General features: G+C 41.3%; 1 protein-coding gene across 2 annotated transcripts in view; it reads left to right on the top strand.

The window, feature by feature from the left end:
- Window positions 1-17,121, top strand: part of PPP1R16B (protein phosphatase 1 regulatory subunit 16B) — a 91,999-nt gene that overhangs the window by 25,881 nt on the left and 48,997 nt on the right. The window lies entirely within an intron of this gene.

Genomic DNA, 17,121 nt, shown 5'->3' with positions numbered 1-17,121 from the left:
GTAAGGATGGATGGAGGGTCCACGATTTGGCCAAAGCCTTCTTCTCTGAGCACAATTTCAGGGGTTATGCCTGCTCATTGTGCAGCGGAGGTGTGTCTGTGTGTGTGTGTGTGTGTGTGTCCTGTGTTCACCTGCAGCAGCCTCTGGTCCCCCTCTGTATGTGAGTCCTTTCTCTGTCCCTGGAAGGGCCCAGCTGTGTTTCCTGGGTCCCTCTGGGCTCCTGCCTTCACACATCCTCCAGACACTTGGTGCTGACGCAGTCAATGAAAGAACTGAGACGTGGTGGCACTCACCGCACTAGAGGATGCTGGGCTTTATGTCCGTTGCTCCTCAGGTTCTAGAACGCTCTGAGAAGCACCATTCCATTTCTGCCCTGGTTACAGAGTACTCTGGGGAATGAGCAGAGAGGCATTACGGGGACCACTCAGCTAGCCAGCTGAGTGCCTGAGGTGAGCCACCCCCTAGAGAGAGATATGAAATCTCAGGCTCAGGGGACACGGCCCTGCTAGGCTCCTTCCCACGTGTCGTTTGCTGGATGACGTGGCAGGCCCATCCCACTCCGTGGGCAGCACGTCATGATGTCTCATTTTTGTCGTGGGTGATAAAGTTCATCAGTGCCTCTTGCATCACTCGTCTTTTACTCCCTTGTCGCCTGACAAAGTCCCATCTCCCCCTCCCAGAAGGGGCTTTGCAGAGTCTCTGTGAGCTGGCGGTGCTACTTCCTAAGGCCCATGCCTACCCCCTACCCCCAGGACCCTGCCCAGGCCTCAGGCCTGGTGGACCCCCACGTGTGCTGGTTAGAAAGAGCACCAGGGGTCCATCAGCCCGGTGTAGGACTTTCAGCAGTTGGTTTCACCTCTTTGTGTACAGTTTCTTAATCTGCAAAATGCGGGTTTGATCTTTGCCTTCAACGGGGTGTGGCAAGAATTAGACAAGATCCTGCATGTGTGACAGCTCTTTGAAGAGTGACCCTGAACCCTGCACCAGCATGGTAATCATTTTAACACACTTTTTCATATATATGTGTATATACACATATATCTATGTATATATATGGTTTTTTGTTACAAGACTTTAATGTTTTTAAGAATCCAAATATACACAACACATTCTTCTCATAAAACTCAAACACGGAAGTATACAGTGTTCTGTAATTAGTACTGCTGTTTGTTTGATGTGTTTCCTTCCAGGCATTTTTCTCATTTACATACGTATTTGTGGACTTGGTAAAATAGAGATGACATCCTGAATGCATTATTCTGCAATTTTCTTTTTTTATCACCCAACAATATATCTTGGAGGTGGTTTCCTGCCAGTACATCTGCAGTGGATTAATAGATCTGCGTCATTCTTTTTAACTGCTGTGTAATATTCCGTAGTATGGATGCTCCAGAATGATTGAATGGGTTCCTTATTGATGGGCGTGTAAGATTTTCAGTAGTTTTGCTTTTGCCAAAGTGAACGTTTTGAGCACACATGTAGGTGTTTATCTAGGACAGATGTGGAAAAATGAAAGAGCTGGATCCAAGAGTACGTGTATGAAATTTCAGTGAGAAAAGTGCTAGACCCAGCAGGCTGGTCTCTGGCTCTGGGGGACAGTTGAGTGAGGGTGGGGGCCCTGAGCACTGTGCACTGTGGCGGCTGTGGTGGTGGGGTGAGAGGTGCCCTGGGGATCCATAGGTGGCTGGGTTTTGGGGGAGGGTTATGAAGCTGCCATCAGTCCACAGGCGATCTCTCCCGGCTGTGCTCAGCTTCCTGGAAGCATGACAGGGCCCGCTGCTCCCAGCTGGCTGGCATGGCTCCTGTGTGCTGGTGGAGCTGGTGTAGGGGAGGCTGATGAGGCGTTAGCTCACAGCGGGAAGGGAACGTGGGGTGGCAGCTCCCCCGCTCGCCTGAGCTCACAGCAGTGGCTGAGTCAACCTCCTCCACCTGCCAGGGCAATGTGAGTCGTTCCAGAGAAAGGCGGCGCTGGGGAGCTCACTGAGTGTCCTTCTCTGTCTGTGCCTCGCCTTCAGGCTAGTGCCCGGGTACCAGGGACCCTCCTTGGCCTCAGAGCCCCTACCTGAGCCCCACCCTCATGTTTCCACTGCCCGTTTTTTAAAAAACAGCTTTATTGACGTTTAATTTACTCCTCATAAAATTTGCCCATTTTAAGTGTGCCCGTCAATGATTTTCAGTAAATTTACAGAGTGCTACATCCATCACCACAACTCAGTTTTAGAATGTTTTGTGACCTCCAACAGGAACTTTGTGACCATTTGTGGTCGCTCCTGGTTCCCATCCCCACTCCCCGCTCTAGGCAACCACTAATCTATTTTCTGCCTCTGTATAGTTGCTTTTCTGGACATTGCATTCCATGGGCTCATACAATATGTCCTCTTTCATGCTGGCTTCTTGCATGTAGAATAATGTTTTCAAGCTCTATGAGGTGGTGATATATGTCAGGACTCCATTCCTTTCTGTTGTCCTATAGTATCCCAGTGTATGGATAAACCACATTTTGCTCATCCATTCACCAGTTGGTAAACATTTAGATTATTTCCCTTTGGGTTATGATGAATAATGCGACTAAGAACATGTCTGTGTAAGTCTTTGTGTGGACATATGTTTTCATGTCTCTTGGGTAGTTACCGAGGAATGGCATTGGTGGGTCATATGGTACATTTATGTTTAACTTTTTAAAAAACTGTTAAACTGTTTTCCTAAATGGCTGCACCCTTTTACCTTCTCAAACCCCATTTTACAGACGAGGACAATGAAGCTCTGAGAGGCTATGTCACTTGCCAAGATCTCACAGGTTTTAAGGGTCAGACTCAGGCCTTGAAGGTAGCTCAGTTGTCTCTCAAGCCCATGCTTTTAACTACTAGGTGATCCTGCCACCTCCTGCATTCGGTTTTCCCTAGAAAACAGGAAAACCACTTACTTGTGGTTCTGATCTGTGTCCCTTTGGGCCTCACGGACCCTGGTGTTTCCGCTGGCCTCTTGGCCCTTCGTGTTGGGAGTCCCTAGATAAGCTCTTCATCACTTGCTGAAACTTCTTTCCAAGACCAAATGGGTCCAGGCTCCCTTGAAATGACTGAACATTTGTTAACGTGTCATGGCTTCTGTTCTCTCAGAATATGTAGGGTTTTCTTTATGGAAACTCTATTCACATTCAAAAGTTTGAGCGATTCTTCTATAGCCTAAATTTAGCTCTTCAACTGTTATTTTCATGGTAAAGGTTTTCAAACTTTTTTTCTTTAAGCTGTGGAAACTTTCCTTTAAATGAAATATTATGCAGAAAACCCACTATGTAAAACAGATGAAAGAGCTATTCTGGCTGAGGTAAGCTGGGGGGTGCTAGAACCTTATCCACCCCCACTTCTTTCCCACCCCCACACCTGCAAACCTCTCCCTGCCCCCTCTTTCTCCGGGTGCGTCAGCGGACACCTGGGTCTGCAAAGCACCCTGAAACTATTGACTCACTTAAAGGAAACACAGCTCTGACTTTCACTTTTGATGATTTTCTGGAAAGGGAAGTTTCTTTTCTCCTAATTATAAAAGTAATGCATCCTTGTTGTAGAAAATCTTAAAAGTACAGAAAAAAAGAAACATGAAGAATACAATAAAACCACTCATACCCCCACCGAACCGCAACAACTGTTGATAATATTTTGGTATTGTTCCATCAGTCAGGGTCCTGACAGGAAGCAAATGGAGTTCTCACCTGGGTAATTTGAGGAAAGTTTAATAAAGAGGAAATTTGCAGAGTTGAGGGAAATCGTCCTCAAATGTTTTGGTCTCAGGGCCCCTTTATGTTCTTAAAAACTGAGAACTCCTAAGAACTTCCATTTAATTGGGTTCTATCTATTGATATTCACCCCAATTGAAATGAAAACTGAGGGATTAAAATAAATACGTATTATTCATGAAAACATGACATTAAATCCGTTACCTGTGGTACTGGGTTGCTTTTGCTACATAACCAATGAGCTCAAAATTTAGTGGCTTAAAACAATAAATATTTACTGCCTCACACAATTTCTGTGGATCAGGAATCCAGGAGCAGCTTAGCTGGGTGGTTGTAGCTCAGGATGTCTTATAAGGTTGTGGTCACCTCAAGGTTAACTGGGCCTGGAGGACGTACTTCCAAGATGGCTTGCTCACGTGACTCTTGGCGGGAGGCCTCAGTTTCCTGCCATATGAGCCTCCCCACAGGGCTGCTTGAGTGTCTTCCCAACGTGGCAGCTGGCTTCCGTCCAAATGAGTGACCCCCACTCACGAACAAGGAGGAAACCACAGTACTTTTTATGACCTAGCCTTGTAAGTCATATACCATCACTTCTGCCATTTTTTTTTTTTTTTTTTTTTTACTAGAAATGATTTACTAAGTCCAGCCCACTCTCAAGGGAAAGGGAATTGGGCTCCACTTCTTGAACAGAGGAGAATTTGTGAACATGTTCTAAAACCACCACACATGTTAACCTAAACAGTTTTATGAAAAATAATTATATTTTTCAAAACAAACAAACCAACAAAATAGTGAGGAGAATAAGTAATCTTGTTTTATACTTTTGCAAGTCTAAGGTCTGGCTTAAAAGAAGATAGCTGGATTCTCTTATCTAATTCTGTGTTCAATATGTTGTGATATGTTATTTTGGTTGAAGTAAATTAAGAAAATCTTACCTCACACAGATAAGTTGGAAAAGAGAGGAAACATTTAAATTGCCTTTTCAGATAATTGTGGGTATTTTTTGATACCACAATCAAACACAACAGGTGGTAGTTTCTTCAATATGGAATCTGACACCATATCAATTTTTAGCTTTTCTTACTCTGTTACATTAAAATCCATCGGTCTGTCTTGCACTTGAATGGCTCTTTTACCCAATCATACTTTTCAAAAACATAATGTATCGTTTGTTAGATACAACTGTTAGAAAGTACTGGTTCACCTTTTTTGGCTATAACACCAAAAATAGAAGCAACAAAAGCAAAGGTAAACAAGTAGGATTACATCAAACTAAAAAGCAAAGGAAACAATCAACAAAATGAAGAGGCTACCTGTAGAATGGGAGAAAATATTTGCAAATTCTGTATCAGTAGGGAATTGATATCCAAAATACATAAGGAACTCATACAACTCAAGAGCAACCCCCAAATAATCCAATTAAAAAATGGGCAGAGGGCCTGAGTAGACACTTTCCCCAAGAAGATATAGAAATGGCCAACTACATGAAAAAATGCTTAACATCACTAATCACCAGGGAAATGCAAATCAAAACCACAATGAGATATCACCTCACACTTGTCAGAATGGCTATTATTAAAGAGATAAGAGGTAATAAGTATTGGCGAGACTGCGGAGAAAAGGGAACCCTTGTACACGGTTGGTGGGAATGTAAATTGGTACAGCCATTATGGAAAGCAGTATGGAGGTTCCTTAAAAAATTAAAACCAGAGCTACCACGTGATCCAGCAATATACTTCTGAGTATAGCCAAAGGAAATAAAATCACTACCTTGTAGAGATAGCTATACCCCAATGTTTATTGCAAAATGTGTATTCACATTTTCACGACAACCAAGGTATGAAAACAACCTAAATGTCCCTCAACGGATGAATGGAAAAGAAAATTACACACACACACACACACACATGCATGCACCTGTGCGTGTGTATAGAAAGAGCTGAATAATATTATGCATATGATGAAATATTATTCAGCCATAAAAGTGAAGGAAATCCCCTATCTTTGTGACAACACAGGGTGAACCTTGAGGGCATTATGCTAAGTGAAGTAAGTCAGAGAAAAACAAATACTGATATGATTTGACTTATATATGGAACCTAAAAAAGCCAAACTGACAGAAACAGAGTAGAATGGTGGTTGCGAGGGGCTGGTGGTGGGGTGCGGGAAATGGGGAGTTATAACATGAATAAGTTCTGGGGATTGAGTGTACAGCATGGTGACTATAGTTAAAATACTGTATTATACACTTGAAAGCTGCAAGGAGAGTAGATCTTACATGTTCTCACCACACACACGCAAAAATGTAATTATGTGAGGTAATAGAGATGTTAACTAACCTCATTGGAGTAATCATTTCACAGTATGTACATGAAATCAAATCATCACGTTGTACACCTTAGACTTACATAATGTTTTATGTCATTATATCTCAATAGCTGGAAAGAAGATATTAGTTCACTGAGTTATGTAGATCTTCTAAATGTTGACACATTTCATTATATTAAAATATGTATAATTTCTTTGTTTTTTTCTTAAATTTTTTTATTGGGGAATAGTGTGCTTTTCTGGGATCCATCAACTCCAAGTCCAGCTGTTGTTTTCAGTCTAGTTGTGGAGGGTGCAGCTAACCGGCCCATGTGGGAATCGAACCGGCAACCTTGGTATTATGAGCACTGCGCTCTAACCACTAAGCCAACCAGTCGCCCAAAATACATATAATTTCAACACCAATCTCACCAGAGAAGTCTTCAAGTCCTGAGAAACTGTAAGCTCATGGTGATGATACAACTTCCCCAAATTCTCATTTTTGCCTGAAAACTCAAATTCTATTATAGGCAACAAACACTTATCATTTGTGAGACGATCTCTGTTCATTTTAGAAACAAAGGTTAGTAACTATTGTTTGCTAGTCATTCTTTAAGTAAAAATGGCATTTGATGAGAGAAGGGGCTAGCTTAGCACACAACTTACTGTAGATTGCAACAATGATCACACATCATGTGCACTACCGTTTTGTCTCACAGAATATTAAAAAGACCTGCACTCAAGGGTTAATACATTTCCCTGCTTCATCAAGGACGTTTAAAAGTGAAATTGGTATTGATTTTTTTTTTTTGGTTATAGTGTGTGTGCTTTTGTTTTTGTGTTTTTATTAAGACTTTATTCTTTCAGAGCAGTTTTCGGTTCACAGCAAATGAGGGGAAGGTACAGAGATTTCCCATACACCCCTTGTCCCCCATACGTGCACAACCTTCCCCATCAACATCATTTGCCACCAGGATAGTACATTTGTTACAATTGATTAATATAAATTGACACGTCATAATCACCCGAAGTACATAGTTTGCATTGGGGTTCACTCTCGGTGTTGTATTAATACATTCTGTAGGTTCGGACAAATGTCTAATGACTGGTATCCATCATTCTGGTATCATCCAGAGTATCAGTGTGTTTTCACTGCTCTACACCCTCTGTACTCTGCCTATTCATGCCTCCCACTCCCCAAATCTTGGCAACCATGGATCTTTTTACTGACTCCATAGTTTTTGCCTTTTCCAGAAAGTCGTATAGTTGGAATCATGCACTATGTAGCCTTTTCAAATTGACCCCTTTCACTTAGTAATATGCATTTAAGGTTCTTCCATGTCTTTTCATGGCTTTATAGCTCATTTCCTTTTAGTGCTAAATAATATCCCATTGTCTGAATGTGTCATTGTTTATTTATCTGTTCCCCTGCTGAAGGACACCTTGGTTACTTCTAAAGCAAATTATTCATAATTATTCATAATGCTGAATAAAGCTGCTATAGATACCCGTGCGCTGGTTTGTGTGGACATAAGTTTTCCACTCTTTTGGGTAAATACCAAGGAGCACGATTGCTGGATCGTATGGTTAAAGTATGTTTAGTTAGGTAAGAAACCACCAGACTGGCTTCCAAAGTGGCTGGACTGTTTTGCATTCCCACCAGCAATGAATGAGGGTTCCTGTTGCTCCACGTTCTCACCAGCATTTGGTGTTGTCAGTGTTCTGGATTTGGGCCATTCTCACGGATGTGTAGTAGTATCTCATTGTTGCTTTAATTTTCATTTCCCTGAAGACATATGATAGGGAGCATTTTTTCCTATGCTTATTTGCCATCTATATATCTTCTTTGGTTTCATTTTTTTTTATTGTGCACATGAAATATGGTGATTACTAGTACAGTTGGGTGCCACCAAACTGGCTGTGCTAAAGTGATGGTGGTTTTACCCACCATTACTTTTGCACCATCCGTACAGAGGTCAACTCAGTAAAAAAGGCAAATACCATCTTCAGGTTAGTATGAAAATAGTTTTGACCTCCTGGACACCCTGAGTCTTGGGGACCACTTTGAGAAACATTGGTTTACATGAACCAACAAGGAATGATGTAGTGCCCAGGGGGCTAGCAAAAGTGAGGAGCCGTTATCACCCCCAAACCTGAAGGGGCCAAGGGAAGAGGAACCTACTGGATCCTAAGGAGGGGACTATATAGAGAGGGCTGCCTAACAGGAACAGTGACTTTCTCCGGCCACCTTCTACTCTCCTTACCATGCTTCCCATGACCAAACCAAACCATGAAGCAGAGTGCAAGGAAGTCTCTGATGCAGTCCACGTGGTTAAGCTTTCCCAGGCATGAAGGAGGGCAGATTTAGAGCCACAGATGGGGCATCCCCACTCCAGTTGTCTTCAACAATTTGCATCTACACACAGACACAGAGGGAGTAGGGGTATATTTAAAAATAGCTTTTGCCCGAACATTCATTTATCAATTCAACAAAATTAGGTACCTACTCTGTGCTTTGAAGAACCTAAACAAAGTAATGGTGTAAGTAAGGACTGGGGTGGGAGGCCATGTGTAAGCTGTGGTGTCAGGGAGGGCGTCTGTAAGGAGGTGAGTTAGGCTGAGCTCTGAATATGGAGAAAGAAGCAGTCACATGGGAATCTGGAGGCAATGTACAAAGGGCCTGGAAAGGGAATGAGCTTGGTGTGTTTGAGGATAAAAGAAGATAGGAGGTAGAGAGGCAGTCTGGGGAATATTGATCCTTGAAGACTGTGGTAGGAAGTGTACATTTACTTTGGTTGAGATAGAAAGTCACTGGTGGGTTTTGAGAAGGGAGTCATATAATGAGATATAGATCATATAAAATTTTTCCTGGAGAGTAGACTACATGAGTACATTTTCAGGAGTGGGAGCAGGGAGGCCTTGTCAGAAACTATCACAGTAGCCTAGGTGAGAACCTGCAGTGGTGGCTGTGAAATGGAGAAGTAAGAAGGTAGAGCCAACAGGGCTGCGTGTCAGGCAATGAAAAGAGGGACTCAGTGATGACTGACTACTTCTGGCTTAAGCATCTAGGCCCACGATGGTACTATATTTTGAGGCTGGGAAGATTGGGGTAGGAGGCAGGTGGAGATTTGGAGAAAATCAGGGGTTCTGTAGGACTGTCCAAGTTGACAGTCCCTTTTAACATCCCAGTGGAGATCGTTAGCAGGCAGATGACTAGGTGAGTCTGGAGCTCAGGGGAGATATCAAGGATGGGTATAAAAATTGGCAAGTCATCAGCTTACAAATGCAGTCTTTTCAAAGCCAAAGGACTGGATGAGGTCCTCTAGGAAGCAAGGTATATAGAGCAAAGGAGGGACCCCAAGACAAAACCCTGGGACACCTCAATAGCTGCATATTGGGCCAAGAAGAAGAGAACAAAGGAGAGACCATGATGCCAAGGTGGTAGAACGCTAGCATGGTGTGGCATCTCAGAAGCCCAGAGAGGGAGGCCTTTTTAGAAGGAAGGATTGTCAGCTGAGTCAAATATTCCTCAGAGGTTGACTATTTTATCTTGTGTTTATATAATAGTCTTTGGAAAAGAGATTTTTCATGGCAACCTCATAGACCCGTCTGAATGAACCATAATTTATGTAACCACTCCCCCATTATTGGATTTTGAGACTGTTTCCAATTTTTTCTACTATAAATTACGCCATGGTGATTATCATTGTATAAAAGTAGTTTGGCCAACACTTTGATTATTCACTTAGCGTAGATTCTTGGGGTTCAATAGATTCAAGGATATCAGCATCTGCAAAGCTTCAATATAAACTGCTCATTTGGTCCCCAGAAAGGCTGTGTCAGTTTTCATTCCCACCAGCAATGAGTACCAGGCTTGCCTTATCACTACTTTCCTCATCAACACTGGATGATGACACTGAAAACGTATCTTTGCTTATGTATTTGATATGTGGAAAATAGTTCTGTTGTCTTAATTTGCATATAATTGAGAAGTTTAAGTTTGAATATCTATTCATGAGCTAACTAGTCACTTCTTTCTTTCTCTGCATTGTCTATTTTTTTGGTCCATTTTTGCACTAGTGGGTTTTTTCTTATTAATTTCAGTGATTGAGTTATTGTATATGTTTATGTGTGAGAGAGGAGAGAGGGGGAGAAGGAGAGAAAAGAAAAGAATGAAAATAGGGAGATGTCAAGTCTTTGTCAGGTAAGGTGCAAATATTTTCTGCAGTGTGTGTGTTGTGTCTGTGTCTGTGTGTGCGTGTGTGTTTGCTTTCACATTTTATTTTTGTGTTTTTATGTCCCGGGGTTTTTCATTTTTATGTAGTCAAACCTAATGATATTTGCTTTTTTCCTATTATTTTGTTCTTTGCTCTTATCCCTCAAAAACAGCGGTCAAAAAGCTATGGCTGGAAAGCCAAAGCTTCCCACCATCTGTTTTTGTAAATAAAGTTTTATTGGAACACAGCCATACTCATTCTTTTACATATTGTCCATGGTAGCTTTCATACTACAACAGCAGATTGGGTAATTGCAACAGAGACCATCAAGCTGGCAGAAATGAAAATATTTACTCTCTGGCCCTTTATAGGGAGCTTGCTGACTCTTGCTCTAAAGTGTTTCATAATCTAGTGATGTATACGTTCTTCTAGATTTTTGTGGCCTTATTTGAATAATTAAATGTGTAATCCTTCTGGATCTCATTTTAGTATAAAACAGCAAATGAAATTTATCTCTATTTTGCTTCCAAAGATTTATCAAGTGTCCCAGCATCCTTTGCTTCCCCTTGGGTTTGCAACGCCACCCTCGTACTCTAGAGCCTCATTTGTGAAGCAGGGTAACTGTCCTACCTGTTTATTCTGTTCCAATCATCTGTTTTTGTCCCAGTGACACCCTGTTTTGATCCTTATAGCTTCATATTGTGGCTTAGTACCTGATAGAACGAGTCCTTCCTCATATTGCTCTTCTTTTGCCAAATGTTCTTTGTTATTTTCAGCTTTTCACATAATATTTAAGAACTTTTGGTCAAGTTTTCCCATCAAAGTTCAAAAATAGATTCCTCGAATGTTGATCAATATCATAAATGGGTATAGAGTTTCAGTTTTGCACGATGAAAAGAGTTCTGGAGATGGACGGTGGTGATGGTTGTACAACATTATGAATATATTTAATACCACTGAACACTTAAAAATTATTGAGATGGTATGTTTTATGTTATGTGTATTTTACCATGATGAAAACGAAAACTAATTAAAAACAATGACAACAAAAAAATTTAGCCAGTGACTGGAGGGAGGGGAGAATGGGAAGTTATTGCCTAATGGGTCCAGAGTTTCAGTTTGGGAAAATGAAAAAGTTCTGGAGATGGGTGGTGGTGATGGTTGCACAACAATGTGAATGTACTTAGTTCCCCTGAATTATACTCTAAAAATAATTGAAATGGTAAATTTTATGTTACAAAAATTTTACCACAATTGAAAAATTAATTTGGGAAACAGATACGTTTGTCATAGTGAGTTTTCTAAGTAGGCAAATGTTACATGTCTCTATTGGGCGAGTATGCTGTGTCCTTTAGGAAAGCTATAGGTTTTTTGTTTTTGGTTTTGTTTTACTATATAAGTCTTGTTTATGTCTTGAAAGGAGGGCTTTACAATTTTGTGTATTAATTTTGTAGCAACTAATTTTGCTGAAGGCGCCTTAGTCTCAGTTTTTCACTCCATTCTTTTGGAGTTTTCTGTGTAGAAAATAACATTATTTGCAGATGATAAGGTTGTCTATTCGTTCCAGTGTTTCATTGAGTCTGTCGTGCCCATTGCCTATCTTCCCATCTCTTCTCTTCAGGCTAACTGCTCCTGTTCCTATTGCTAACATTTATGAGATGTGACTTTGAGATTTGTGGACATGCTTTACTTAGTCCATGTTTTCCCCAAAGTTTGATCTGACCTTAGGGTGAATGGAACTGTTGCTGTCCTCATTCTGGTTGAGTTTGCCTGTTAGCGTGTCCTAAGTTTCTGTTGGCTTTTGGGGCAGCTACTGTTGACTCATATTGAGCTTATAAGAGACTGAAACCCTCAGTTCAGTCTCCCATTAGTGAAGTTCCATCTTCCCCATCCTGTCCTGTGCAATTGATTTTTTTAAAAAAAGTATTTGTTGGAATATATTCTTCATACTGACAAGGGAAAAACTGGTTGCATTTTCCTATATTGAGAATAGCCCTGTAACCAGTACTCCTCTCAGATCAGGAAACAGAGCCTCACCAGCAGCCCCCAGAAGCCTTCCTGGGCACAGGTGATTTTCAACATTGAAATTGAGGCTCTAAATCTATCTGTTGAGTTTTGAGCCCATTATCCACCTGCTCAAATAATTTTGGATTCTTGATTGATACATTAAGATTTCTGCATGACCAGTGACAGAAATCCAACTCTAACTTAAGCATATGTGGATACAAGGGCTATTAGAAAATGTCTCTGAGTAGGTGACTGTCAGCAACATGAAGTATATACTCGTATTCCATCCTTTTAGTAACCCCCATAGGAATAATATCTCTTTCCAACCATGTCCCAGGTTCAACAAGTCCCAGGGTTGAATCTCATTGGCTATATACCTGCCTCTGAGCCAATCACAGTAGCTAGAATAGGGATGCAGTGTTATGATTGGTCTGATCTGAGTCATATGCCCACCTCTGGAGTTAGCTTCTCCTAAAACACATGGATTGACATTTGGAGATGTGTTGTGCCTACCCCAAGGAAAATTTGGATGGTATTACCAGAAGAAGGGAAAATGAATGCTAGCCAGACCATAAATGAATATGTCTACCTCATATGAAATATTCGCCAGCAGTTTCTACTATACAGGCACACCTCACAAATATTGTGTGTTTGGTTCCAGAACACCATAATGAAGTGAATCACATGAATTTTTTGGTTTCCCACTGCATATAAAAGTTATGTTTATGCTTACGCTATACTGTAGTCTTGTAAGTGTATAGTTGCAATAGCACTGTGTTTAAAAAACAGTACATACCTTAATTAAAAAATGCTTTTTTTTGGTAAAAAAAAAAACCCCTAACCAACATCTGAGCCTTTGGCAAGTCATAATCTTTTTGTGGTGGGGGGTCTTGCCTCAATGTTGATGGCTGCTGACTGATCACAGTTCATCATAACAAATATAATAATAAAGAAAAAGTTTGAAATACTGCAAGAATTACCAAAATGTGGCCAGAGACACAAAGTGAGCAATCACTGTTGGAAAATGGTGCTGATAGACTTGCTTGATGCAGGGTTGCCACAAACCTTCAATTTGTTTAAAAAAAAAAAAAAAGCGCTGTATCTGTGAAGCGCAATAATGCGAGTTATGCCTGTATGTCATTCATAAACACAAGGAATATTTGCCTTCTAGACCAGAGTTGTCCGATAGAACTTTTTCCAGTGTTGGAAATGCACTGTCCAATATGGCAGCTGCTAGTTACATGTGACTATTAAGCACTCAAAATATGACGATGATGGCTGAGGAACTGAAGTGTTGATTCTATTTAATTTAAAATACTTTAAGTAGTCAACTGTGGTTAGGCTACAGGCTAACTGTTAGGCTACTGTATTAGACAGCATTGTCCTGGACCATTATTGAAATCCCTGATAAAAGTGTTGAACACGTGATGGCCAAAGACAGAGCCTGGGGCGCGACACCTGAGACCTCCTCCATATTAATGTCTGTTAAGGAACAAAATTCAATGGAATAAATTGGAAGATCTAATTGGCTTTACTAAATGATTCATGAATTGGGCAGGGTCCCATCTAGCAACTAGAAGGGTTGTTCTGATGATTTGTCCAAAAATGGAAGGTTTTTAGGCGGAAAGAGAAAGTGAATTATTTCAGGCAAGGGTACCTTCCCTTAGGGGAAGGCAAGGGGTTTTACCAGGCAGATGACCTCACTAGTGTTGGTCAGGAAATTCTGGACTGATTGGTTTAAAATTTACTCTTGGGAGAGGCTAAAATGACTACAGTTAGTTATTAAGTTTCGGTTTGGCGAAATGAGTTATTAAGTTTTGGTTTGGTTGTTTCTTTTTTTAAAAACATGTATCAAAGTCGATCCTTACCCATTAGGGATGTTGTTCAACTGAAATGAACTTAATTATACTGTTTTTAGTGGTTGGTATGTGGGAACAATAGCAAGAATCTCTACTATAAAAAAAAAAAGCGCCTTCCTTTCCTACAAAAAACTTGGAAGAACATTTCTCTCTGAGGATTAAATTCTAGCAAAACCTGTAATAGATCAGACGTTCATTGCACACCGTCTGGGCGACTTCAGACCAGCACTGGTGGTTCAGTAGTGAAGAGACTGGGCCAGGCCATGTGGGAGCTCAGGGACTAGCAAAGTCACCTTGAAGAGAGCACAGTACTAACATGCTTAGCTGTGGATAATGTTATTATAGAGAGAACCTTGGCAAGAACAAATGCCTAGGAAAAGGAGGCAGGGAGATCATTTATGAACAACGCTATCTAAATACTGTCCAGGGGTGAGGAAAACATGACCACTAACTTTGAAGATTACCGTTCTGTTGCTAAGGACAATGTGACTATGGAAACCCATCTTGATATAATGCCATTAAACATGGTGATCATGTACTTCCTTGTGACACTCTGATGAGAATGACATTTATCAATGACATTCATGAATGACATTTCCAGCCAGGTCTGCCTACAGATACAGAATGAGTCGACCATGCTTAAGTGAATTTCTGGCATGCGAGACAATTCTCTTTCTTCTGTAAAATTGCCCTGTGATTTTATTCAGCAGCCTCCTATGCTTAGATCGTATGAGACTAATCTTGAAAGAAGGAACCACTTGTGGTAGACTGGTAAACCATGGTCAGTCGCCCAGATGATGCCATCCTGGGGGATTCAGCCAGTTGGAATTCTCCTGGAACCTGTTCAAACCCCAAACACCATGACACTCAACCAGAATTTCCCCCTGGATATTCATAAGGAGATATATGAGAGGCTTGTCAAATGCTCACTGGAGTCCAGACATTCCCCATCTTTGACATTTCTCAGTCTAGTAACCCTGTTGAGGAGATAGATGAGATATTTCTATCATGATTTAGTCTTGCTTGGCTTCTAGGGACCATGGTTTTCTTTCTAATAGCGTCAGAATATGGTGAGTATTTCTGTCAAAGAAACTCAGAAGCTCTTTAAATGTATGAATCCTAAGTCCTTTTCTCAATAATCAAAACCAAAGCCAAAGTCATTAAACAATAAGGTGAAGGAAGGCTGAGTTTTGACAAATAGAAGAATGTTCTAGAATCTGCTCAGATTATTGCATTGTCCAGTACATCCATCCCACGTTTGTGCCAACAAAACAGAACTGGTCTCACTGCCCCATTCTCTGTCTACCATATGTGATGGGGGAAGTGTGTCCAGAGCAGAAATAAAGACTAAGAAAGGAGAAATATGAAACCTGCTAAGTTGGGCAGAGGGAAATTACCTTTGTCATTTATACAAGAAAAACTCAATGAAGCCCAGTCCTTCAAGAGACATCCTAGGACACAGGCATTTTAGCGTAAGGACCCCAAATTCCCTGAGCACCACAAAAGTAGTAATAGCCATTCTCCAGATGAGTCATCATCAAAAACTATGTTATATTGGTTGCCTGTTACTGCATAGCAAACCACCTTGAAACAGTTAGTGGCTTACTACAACAACATATTATTTCTCAGTGATTCTTTGGATTGACTGGGCAGTTCTGCTGATCTTGCCTAGGCTCCCTCATGAGGCTGCAGTTAGCTGCCACCTCAGCTAGTGTCTGGGTTCAGCTGAGATGCCTGGGATTCCCTTTCCAAGTGGTCTTTCATCCTGGGCTTCATCCAGCATCGTGGTCTCAGGGTTCCAAGAAGGCAAACCCCAGTGCACAAGCCCTTGCCTGCATCATGTTTGTGGATAGCTCATTGGCCAAAGTAAGTCACATGGCCAATGTGGGCGGAGTCTATACAATCACGCGGACACTGAAAGACATGATTCATTGGCGGCCATCATTGTCACAGGCTACCACACACTCTAGACTTTGCTGTGATCTAGACCAGAATTCTAGCAAACCAGTGTGATAACCTTGGGTATGTTGTGTTGATCAAATGCTGTGATTGGCTGTTGATATTCTGGAATGTCTGGGATGTACCAGGTGGACCAAACACTGTTACCAGAGTCTTCTTTCTGGGAACCCTGGACTCTGGGTTGAGCAGGCCAACTATGTATGTGGTTGGCACTGACTCTAAAACTGTGACAGTCAGAATTCAGCACTAGGGAATGATGCTTAGGCTTGTTTAATTTTACTGCTTATTAGCTGCATAGCCCTGACAGTGATTTATATGATTTCATAATATTACGTTGAACCCTCAGTAATTGGGGTTAAAGTCTGGATCAATGTGGAAACAAACAGGAACAGAAAAATAATCATCTGCCAGATGGAACAAATTATTAGTTCATAAATGCAATCAATGTGCCCACTATGTAAAACCTTTCCAAACATGGATGGTATAGGGGAAACTGAATCAAAAGGGGCCCTCGGTGGAAAGTGTGGGAAGCTTTGCAGAAAGTTCCCAGGCCTTGGGACTTAAGAACATGGCATCAGACAAAACTAAGTTGTCACCTTCATTCGGCGACCTTTGCGAGTTACTTCATCTCTTTGTGCTCCGATGCCTCATTTGTAAAGCGGAGAAAATAAAGACTGGCTGTGAAGAATCAGAGATGAAGGCTGGACAGTGCACATGGTCAGTGTAGTCTATTACTGTCACCTGCCACTAGCCTCAGTTTCAAGGGGACAGAGGCAAGATGAACATCTCTTCTTTTTTCTTTTCTAATCCTTCTGCTGACTCTCACTGCCGTGACTACCCTCATTTTCTCTATCTTCATTTACGCAGTGTCCGCCTCCTATCAGTCATTCACCTTAGAATAGTCTGATTGTAATCATTTACACGTTAGTATGAAAAAGTCAAAACCTTTTCACAGCAATTTTTATTATAAGCCAGTGGGAAGTGAAAGGCTTTGGCCACCCCACATCATGTAATAGTTAGAGCCTGCTTTCAGAGTCCCTGA

The sequence above is a fragment of the Rhinolophus ferrumequinum genome, chromosome 23, assembly GCF_004115265.2.
Source record: "Rhinolophus ferrumequinum isolate MPI-CBG mRhiFer1 chromosome 23, mRhiFer1_v1.p, whole genome shotgun sequence".
In the NCBI taxonomy this organism is placed as follows: Eukaryota; Metazoa; Chordata; class Mammalia; order Chiroptera; family Rhinolophidae; genus Rhinolophus; species Rhinolophus ferrumequinum.
The sequence above is the reverse complement of the archived record's forward strand: the minus strand, read 5'-3'. Positions and strand labels throughout refer to the sequence as shown.